Source organism: Octodon degus, unplaced genomic scaffold, assembly GCF_000260255.1.
Source record: "Octodon degus isolate 3935 unplaced genomic scaffold, OctDeg1.0 scaffold00233, whole genome shotgun sequence".
Lineage (NCBI taxonomy): Eukaryota > Metazoa > Chordata > Mammalia > Rodentia > Octodontidae > Octodon > Octodon degus.
Genome location: NW_004524809.1, coordinates 243,221 through 253,374, shown reverse-complemented (window position 1 = coordinate 253,374; position 10,154 = coordinate 243,221). Strand labels below are relative to the sequence as shown.

The window sequence follows — 10,154 nt, the reverse complement described above, 5'->3', positions numbered from 1 at the left end:
GCTGGCCACACACACACACACACACACACACACACACACACACTAAATAAATAAATAAATAAATAAAAGATAATTCTACATGCATGCTATACATAATTGGGTTCATCCAGGGGAGCTGATAGATGGACATAACACAATTCTTTAATTCCTGTGCCCTCTCTTTTCACCCCCATTTACTCTGTATCTTCTTCCCGTTTGTAAAAGATCTTATCTCCCTATTTCCCATTATGTCTTTTTTTTTTTTTTTAATGTACTTAGTACAGGGTCTCACTATGTAGATCGGACTTGTAGTGATCCTTCTGTTTTCAGCCTCCCAAGCACTGGGATTACAGGTGCGCATCACCATGCCCAGTCTCAATCCCTGTCTTAGTGCACCCCTGGGGCAGGGCCGGCTTGGCTGTGGTGCCGGGGATCAAACCCCAGTTCCCACGCTCTGCCTAAGCAGAGTCTACTGAGCTATTTGGCTGGCCCTATCTGTCTTTTAGTTTGTTCTTCAAACTACTTACACTTTGTGTTTGAAATTTGAGAAACTATATAATATTTAAGCTCATGTGTCTGATTTATTTCACTAAACATGGCCTCAAGCGGCATCCATTTTCCTACAAATGCCTCAGATGTATCCTTTATAGCAGAGTGCTACTCCATCATGTGCATCTACCATGCTTTCATTGTCTGTTCATCTGTTGGCGGGAATGTGGGCTACTTGCAGGATTTCACTGTTATGAATTGTCCTGCTATAAGCCTGAGTAAGCATGGTGACTGTCAAAGGGTATCTTTAACTCCTTGGGGAGAGCTAGGTCAAATGGATTTTCTCTCTTTAGGTTTTTTTGGAATCTCTGTATTGACTCCATCCTTAAGAATATTTTGAAGTGCTGGTTCAGTGCTCATGAATTCCTGAAGGTATTCTTTGTTGTGGGAAGTCCTTATTTCTGCATAGTGTTAAAATAGTTTTGTAGTATGTATTAGTCTGAGTTGTAACTTGTTTCTTTAAGGGCTTGAAACATTTCATTCTTGGCTTTGAAGGTTTGTGTTTGTGCTATAATTCTGAGAGGTTTACCTTTATCACTGGTTTGTTGCCTTTCTATAGGAGCTTTTAAGATTCTGTCCTTGTGTTAGCCTTTTGGGATTTTGACCATCAGGTGTCATGGAGCAGATATTTTCAGGTCATGGATATTTGGATTTCTGTTTGTTTCACTTCCCTGTATGTTGAATTGTTTCTCACACTTTGAAAGTTTTCTGCTATGATTTTTGTAAGAAGTTTTTTAGTGCCATCTTCTCATTCTTCTGTGATTCAAATTGATCTTAGTTTATCTCGTTTGGCATCATCTAGCAGCTGTTGGGTCCATTTCCCATGATTTCATGTTTTAAGAACATCTATGAGTATATGATCACTGATGTTAGTCCTGTCTTCTGTCTAGATCTGTCTTCACATTGGTCGCTTCTGTTGTCCATACTTTCAGGTAACTTTAATCTTCTAGGTTTCTGTTTGGTATCTTAGTTTGAACTGTCATTGTTTGGTAGACTGTTCCTATTTTGAATCGTTTTGATTAGCCCAGCTAGCTTTCTGTCTGATCTTAAGGTCGCTGATCATCTTATTATGGTTTTTTTTTGTTGTTGTTTCTTTTAAAAAAAGTTTATGGGTGCACGTGCGCTCCGCTGCAACTTGCTCCTAACGGCCGCTCCGTGTCGCCATGCCGGCAGATGTCAGCAAGTGGACCGGGCCCTTGAGCCTGCAGGAGGTGGATGAGCAGCCCGAGTACCCACTGCAGGTTGCTTACGGCGGGGTGGAGGTGGACCAGCTGGGCAAGGTGCTGACGCCCACCCAGGTTAAGAACAGACCCACCAGCATTTCTTGGGATGGTCAGGATCCTGATAAACTCTACACCCTGGTTCTGACGGACCCGGATGCTCCCAGCCGACAGAATCCCAAGTTCAGGGAGTGGCACCATTTTCTGGTGGTCAACATGAAGGGCAATGGTATCAGCAGTGGCACCGTGCTCTCCGACTATGTGGGCTTCGGGCCTCCCAGTGGCACAGGCCTGCACCGCTATGTGTGGTTGGTCTACGAGCAGGACAAACCACTCAAATGCAACGAGCCCATCCTCAGCAACCGGTCTGGAGACCACCGCGGCAAGTTCAAGGTGGCTGCTTTCCGCAAAAAGTACCATCTCGGGGCCCCAGTGGCCGGCACATGTTACCAGGCCGAGTGGGACGACTACGTGCCCAAACTGTACGAGCAGCTGTCTGGGAAGTAGGGGCGACTCCAAGGCCACATTGTTCTGGAGACCCCAAGCAGTGTTCTTGATTTCCGTTCAGTGATGCATGTAGGTTTCTCCTTTGTCCCACACCTGAGACCTGAGCTGTCCCTAGTGGTGTAGGGTGACTTTTCCTGCTGCCTGTTCTTTTGGGTTCTAGAGAGTCATACTTCCCAGTTTTTGTTCTGGCCAAATTTGAGCTCTGTTTTGAGGGATATTTTGGTACTGTGGTGGGATCAACATGTTAATAAAAGTATAGCAGTCCATGATTTAAGGAGAAAAAAAGCCAAATGAAAAGACCAGGTATACAGAAAGAGAGCAGATTATCAAATAATCTGTAAGGGAGGCAAAAAAAAGGATTGGTTGTCACAGCCTTCATGAGTCCTGAGTCGTGTTTATCATGGTGCAGGACAGCAGGAGGCTCCCATCTTGGGTCAACCAGGATGGGACGGTACAGCTCTGGCAGCTTAAAAGGTGTGATAGCTTTCTCTGGGTCCTTTAAAGGGCACAGCTGGAAGCAGAGTTGAGGGGGTGGCTCTTTTCTTGCAGATGTCTGACCATCTAGATTAGCAGGGGGTTGGGGTGACAGGTCATCAGGATCCTTAAATTGTCCTCTGAGTTGGTCACTTGTCATTGGTCTCAGAAAAGCTGGGCTAGAGTTGCTTACTGTTGTGTTCATTCTGATGTTTGCTAATTGCTCAATAAAAACGAAAACACTGAAAAAAAATAAAAAGTTTATGAATCTCCAGTCAAAACCAACAGGGTATGTCAGGTACACCTCTCCTGAAGTTTGATCGCTACACTCCCAAGCAGACCACAGGATGCACACCACCTGGAATGTCCCCAGAAGGCTCTGTCATCGACAGGTAACAGAGTAAAACCCCAGAGTCCTTTCTTTCCAACGAACAGGTATAGACAGGAACAGAAGGGACTATTCAAACTTTGTCTTCTTTCCTTGTGGCTTGTGGTCTCCACCTCCTCCCCGGCCTCCTCAGAAGCCACCTCGCCCTCCAAAGCCTCCCCGGCCTCTGCCTTCAAATCTACCTCGGCCATCTCTGCCGCCACCCTAGCCCCTGAAGCCACCTTGGCCGCCTACATGGCCCCCAAAGCCCCTTTCGCCTTTAGGTTTGGCCCAGTCCAAGGTGACTTTGTTTCCATCAATTTCACCATCTTCCATGGCCTCTTTGGCAGCCTTGGCATCTTCCTCAGTATTGAAGTCCACAAAACCAAACCCCTTGGAGGAGCAGTTTCCCGGTTGGTGACAATCCTTGCTCCAGTGGAGCCATCAAATGATTCCTTTAAGGTCTCTTTGGTTGTTTCCTCAGACACACCTTTGACAAACAAGGTTTTAGATGGCAGGCTTCTTGCATTAGGTGACCCCCTAGGTCCTTGCAGCTCCAGTCTGATCGATCTGCCCTCAATTTCCCTTTTATTGCAAGAGTTCAAAGCTTCTTTCGCATCTTCAAGTGAAGCAGATTCTATGAAGGCGTACCCTTTAGATTTGCCGTTTTGGTTCTGGGGCACTTTGATAAAAGTTGCCTTCTCAAATACTTCCTGAAGAGTTTCTTCTGTTGCACTGTAGGAAAGGGTGCTTAAATACGGAGTTTTGGATTTGCTGCCCCAGGTGCTGTTCTTTCCACCTCTGTAGTCTTGATTTTGACCTTTCTCCCCAGTGTAGTAGAGGGAAACAGATCTCCCATCTATCTCTGTTACCTGCTTTTCTTCACAAGTTTTCTCTGCATCAACTTCTGTCTTAAATTCAACATAAGCAATCCCTTTGCTCTTCCCATCCTTGCTGACTAGTCTGACCTCTATGGCATCTTCAGATACTTCTTTTAATTCATCCTGAGTGACTTTGTAAGGGAAATTTAAAAAAAAAATTTTTATTTATTTATGTGTGTGTGTGTGTGTGTGTGTGTGTGTGTGTGTGTGTGTGTCCAGCTCAGCCCACCAGGGGGCAGGGCTGGCTGGCATGTGGTGCTGGGGGATTGAACCGTGGTCCCTGTGCTTTGCTAAGCTTATTCTAAGTAGGTGCTTTAGACCACTGAGCCATCTCACCAGCCCCTGTAAGGGAAATTTTTGGCCAAAAGTGTTCTTGCATCTCCATCTTTCTTGCTGTCTTTTGCTTTGGGCTTCTCTAGTTTAATTTCACTGCCAAAGACTTTTAAACCAGTGAGTTCCAAGGCCTTTTCCAGGTCTTCAGCAGATTGAAAGTCTACATAGCCAACCTATTTGTACCAATTCTGACATCCACAGTAGTGAGATCATTTTTAGCAAAAGCTTCACTAATACCAGTTTTTAGTTCAGGAGTGGATTTGTTAGAATTCAGATTTCCAACAAAGAGATTGAATGCTGTAGTGGGTTCTGTGCCTTCCGTTCTTGGTTTCTTGGCTTCAGGAGCTGCCTTCTGTTTTGCCATTTCCTTCTTTTGTTTGCCAGGTGCTTCTTTGACAGGCTCTTCCTCCTCCTTGTCATCATTCTCATCTTCGTCCTCCTCATCCTCATCATCATCTTCATCCTTATCGTCTTTATCCTCATCCTTGTCCTCCTCCTCCTCAGCCACACTCTTGTTTTTGATGGGGCAGCTTTTGCAGGTGCTTTTTTCCCTTTGGCTGGTGTTGTTTCCATGGCTTCTTCCTCAGAGTCCTCCTCCTCATCCTCCTTGTCCTCCTCGTCCTCCTCATCTTCATCCTCATTCTCCTCATCCTCGTCTTCCTCCTCACTGTTGTCTTCCTCATCCTCATCACTGTCTTCTTTCTTGGCATTTTTGCCGTTCTTTGCCCCCTTGGCTGTGGCAGCAGTGCCCTTCTTACCTGGGGTAGCAACAACAGCTTTACCTGGTGTGGCTCCCTTCTTGCCAGACACTGCAGCTGCCTTGGCTGGAGTCACTGTCTTCTTGGCAGGAGTGGCCACCACTTTCTTCGCTGGGATGACAACTGCCTTCTTGGCAGGTGTGGCAATTGCCACCTTTTTGGTTGGAGAAGCCATTACTTTTTTTGCTGGAGTCATAACAGCCTTCTTTTTTTCTGAGGGATGACAACCTCTTCTCCACTGCTGTCGTCTTCTTCATCGTCTGACATTTCCTCATCATCACTTTCTTCTACCTCCTTTGGGGGAGGTGCCGTTTTCTTTGGGTCACCTTGATTTTTACCAGCCTTTGAGAGCTTTACCATGATGGCAGTTTACAGTGGCTGAGTGTGTGGTGAGCAAGTGGTGCAGATAAGCCTAGGAGACACCTAAGCGCTGTAGATGGCGGCTGCGGCTTCTAAAGACTCAGGAGCGTGTACGCCTGGCAGCCAGCTACAGCTAGAGACTGAGGCGAAAGGCCTTATTATGGTTTGTTTTTTTTTTTTTTTTTTTTATGGTTAGTACTTTGTGTATTGTTACTGCAAAGTAGTTTCTCATATTACAAGATATAGGCAAGAAATAATAAATAAACAACATAGGTACAAACCTCTTTTTTTTTTTTAAAGTCAACAGAAAATGGAAATATACTTTTTAAAGTTTCTAATACTAGGAGAAGATATCATACAATGTCTTTTAAATAAATTGCAAGTCAAAGATACAGTATAAATCTTAGAACAAAAGTTAAGATTAAGCAATATTCAGAAAATTAAATGTTTCAAAACGATTGAACTAAGAAAAAGTTTTCATGATAGCAAAGAAGTACTAAGAATAAAACATAAGATAAATACTGGAATGGCAAGTAAATGACCAGCACTTCTAACAGTTTGAGGATAGGATATCGCATAAAGTTCTAGTGTGTTGTGGACATGCATAATGACCGTGACAGTTACTGGTGGCTAGGCGTCACTTATGGAACTGAGCTACAGCTATTTCTTTGAAATCCACCCTGTAGACTCAGGTGGAATCATGACTCATCAAGTGAAGGGAAGTCCACTTGTAGGGTGTGCTGATAAAAATATTCTGCTGCTGAACACAAAAGAATAACTGAAAGACTACTATTGTAGACCTCTTATTCTCTGCTGTTTAATTGTTTGCCTTATTTGGCGGGTTCTTTCATTCTCATTCATGGGACTATGATCAATTTGCTCCCTCTCTAGAACATCATTTAGTAGTCTGTAGGCTTGGCTTTGTCATCATGAAATTCTTTAGTTGTTCTTTGTCATGAAAATATTTCACTTCTCCATTATATTTGAAAGAGAGTTTTGCAGGATAGATCAGTCTGGGTTGGAATTTGTTTTCTTGCAAGACTTGAAGTACTTTGCTCCATGCTCTTCTTGACTTGATGGTTTGTGAAGAAAAATCTGCCGTTATTCTGATGGGTTTTCCTTTAAAAGTGATCTGTTTCTTTTCTTTAGCAGCTTTTAGTATGCTGTTCCTATGATGAATTTCTGGAATCTTGATTATTATGTGTCTGGGTGTGGTTTTCACTGGATTGATACTATTTAGAGTTCTATATCCTTCGATTACAGGAAGGTCAGATTGTTGCCCCATATTTGGGAAGTTTTCTGCTATTACTTCTGCCCATATTCTTTTTATATCATTTGTATTGACTCCTTCCTTCTCATTGATGCCTATTAGTCTCACATTGTTCATCTTTGCATCGTCTTGCAAGTATTGAATTATTTTTTCCTGCATCCTAGTTGTTTTAAAGAGATCTTTTCTTACTTTTTCACTAGCTGCAATGGTGTCTTTCAGGTCAGAAAGTCTATTTTCACTTTCCCTCAAACGGTTTTGCCAGCTTGTGATTGAGGTTTTAATTTCCTGTATATCACTTTGAACCTGTTTCATAGATTCTCTTTCTTTCCTAAATTGTTTATTCAGGGGTTCCATCATTTTTATATTCTCTATTTTTCTATCAGTGTATTCTTTAGAAGCACTTAGTACTTCTTTGATTATAGTTACCACTACATTTTTTATTTCCAAAATTATTTCTGATCTGATTTCTTCTATACCTTTCTGCAGTTGATTCTTTACTGTCAACGCTATTATTTCTGAGATATCTGGCATGTGATTTCCAGTTTCCTCAGTGCTAGTGTCTTCTGCATTTGTACTGGGTGGACTCGGGGTCTGAGACTGCATTTTGTTCCTTCTCTTTGTCATTTTGTATACCACTGTCTTCTGACCTTCGGTGTAGAGCTTAGATAGAGTTATTACCTTAGCACCAAGTCTGCATCTATGAAGTTCAGATTCCTCCAGGTGGGTGTTGCTTGGATCTGGCTGCTGTGCTCCACTTCTTTCTGCTGCAGCCATTAGAGTTGAACCTTTTGTGTCTCTCTGGCAAGATGTTCTGCTCCTGAATCAGCTGGGTGGGTCTTGCCGCTAGCCTCTTTGCAGGGAGTTCAGCAGAAGGGTTCTGTGCTGGACCTGCGCTCTGGATCTATTCAGGATCCAGAGGACCCCAGGTTGTCTCACTCACTTGCAGGGCCTGTGCTCTGGGTCTGTTCAGGATCCTCTGGCCTGGGTCGTCTCACTCACTCTCCGGGCCTGCGCCCTGGGTCTATTCAGGATCCTGCGGCCCCGGGTCATCTCACTCACTCGCCAGGCCTGCGCTCTGGGTCTGTTCAGGATCCTGCAGGCCCCCGGTCATCTCACTCACTCGCCGAGCCTGCGCTCTGGGTCTGAAAGGCCTTATTATGTTTATCTGCATAGTTATGCTCTCTTTGAGCTCACTCAGCACATTATTAATGTTTTTCCTTCAATTTTTTCCCCTCTATGGCCTCATATAATCTAGTTTCGTTTTGTGAAAAGCCTTCCCACTGATGCCTTTTGGAGCAGTTTTGGGGGAATTGGGAGTTTGGAGTACATTTTATTGCCTCATTGCCCCATATTTTTATGTGCTGCGGGTTGAGGATTAATTAGGCAACTCTGTTGGAGATCTGTTTATTTTTTTTATTTTTTTTTTAAACATTTATTTATTTATTGTGTGTGTGTGTGTGTGTGTGTGGCCAGCTCAGCCCACCAGGGGGCGGGGCTGGCTGGCATGTGGCACTGGGGGATTGAACCATGGTCCCTGTGCTTTGCCAAGCTTGTTCCAAGTAGGTGCTTTAGACCACTGAGCCATCTCACCAGCCCCATGGAGATCTGTTTAGTTGATATCTAAATTGCAGAGATCCAATCTTGGCTTTGGTTACATTTTAGTATTTATCTACTGCTAAGCCTACTCAGTTTAATGGCATCAGATCCAATCATTGTGTTTCAAGGAGAAAATCCCTTCCAGTTATATCAATATCAGATGTACCCTCCCGTATACCATCGTGCATTATAAAATGTTTTAACAGCTTTAACCTTTTGTCAATGCCGCAGACAGACTATAGTTAGTATATGGTTACTGATAAACTGGGATGTGGATAGAAGGGGACGGAAAAAGGAAGTATGTAAGTAAAAGAGAAATGGCAGGGACTGGGGAGATAGCTCAGTGGCATAAATGCTTGCCTGGCAAGGGCAAGGTCCCAAGCTTGATCCAGGGTTCCACATGCTGTGCTGGCCCCAGAACCAGGTGTGGTGGTGCATGCCTATAATCCTAGCAGTAGGAGGCTGAAACAGGAGGATCACTACAGGTCAGCTGCATAGCAAGACCCTGTATCAAAAATTAAAAAATAATAAGAAGCAAAAAGAGAAATGTCGTGTGTTGATGCACACCTATAATCCAGTCCTTGGAGGGGAGGCTGAGGCAGGAGGATCACTGCAAGTTCAAGACCAGCCTGGACTACAAAGTGGGCTCAAGCCCAGTCTGAGCTACATAGCAGGACCCTGTCTCAAAATGACAAAAAATGAGAGCAAGAGAGACAGAATGGGTAAATAAGGAGAGTGGGTAAATAAGAGTGAGGAAAAAGAAGAAAACACAAAAGAAGCTCGAGGGTTGCAAAATTTTTGCTGTTGGTCCTCATCCTCAGCCTGTCTTGCATGTTTCTCCTATCTTCGGTGTTAATCCATTATAATATTGCTAATGAGCTCATTAAGAAGTTGCTCTAATGCCATTGACATAGTTAATAATTAGAGTTGTCTCATCCCAGTGCTTGAGGAATTACAATGGGCATGTGTGAAATTGCCCTGCGTGCAGTGTGTCAGTATTCCAAGTTGCCATACTTTATGTGTTTATAGTTGGAGCTGGAAGTCCTACCTCAGTGCTTATTCAGGATTTAATCCTCTCTGTCTCTTTCCCTCTCTCTCTTAATCACATTTTTTGTTTTTCACTTTTTACAATAAGTTTCCTCAGGTAGATTAGTAATGTTCTTAGTTTTTATCCTGTATATTATGAGTGGGTGGCAATTTTATTTTTTTATTTTTTTGGCAGAACCAGGGATTGAACTCAGGCCTTGCCGCTTGCCAGGGAAGTGCTTATTCTACTGAGCCATCTCCCTGGCCCCTAATTTTATTTTTATGTATCATCCTTTATCTGATGTGAGATTTTTTTTTTTTTTTTTTTTCTGGAGCTGGGGATTGAACTCAGGCCCTTGTGCTTGCCAGGGAAGCGCTTATTCTACTGAGCCATTTCCCCAGCCCCAGATGTGAGAATTTTTGACTTAAATTGTATTGTATTTCTTATGACAGTTTGGTTTTAAATGTACATTTGTAGAATTGTAATAGCACTCTGCTGTCTTTTGGTTACTTTTCCATGTAATATAGCCATCCTGTTTCTTCTGTTCTTTTTGGGCCCTTACATATAAAAAGAATCTCCAGAAGGTAGCATATATTTGGAGTCCTTTAACGTACTTCTCATTAGCTAATTTATTATTATTATTATTATTTATTTTTTTTTTTTTTTCAGAACCGGGGATTGAACTCAGATCCTTGTGCTTGCCAGGGAAGCGCTTATTCCACTGAGCCATCTCTCCGGCCCTATTATTTTAATTAGGAGTTGAATCTACTTAACTTACTGAAAAGGAAGAAATCCATATTGCCCTTTGTTGTTTTCTGTATTTCTTTTTTTTT

The 10,154-nt window shown here is 43.1% G+C and overlaps 1 protein-coding gene and 2 pseudogenes across 2 annotated transcripts in view; 2 read left to right on the top strand and 1 right to left on the bottom strand.

The window, feature by feature from the left end:
* LOC101573574 (zinc finger protein 501-like) overlaps positions 1–10,154 on the top strand; it is a 22,695-nt gene that overhangs the window by 8,941 nt on the left and 3,600 nt on the right.
* On the top strand, positions 1,658–2,976 carry LOC101559664 (annotated as a pseudogene). The gene has a single exon (XR_001116933.2). The product of XR_001116933.2 is annotated as a phosphatidylethanolamine-binding protein 1 pseudogene (transcript).
* Positions 3,057–5,428, bottom strand: LOC101560049 (annotated as a pseudogene).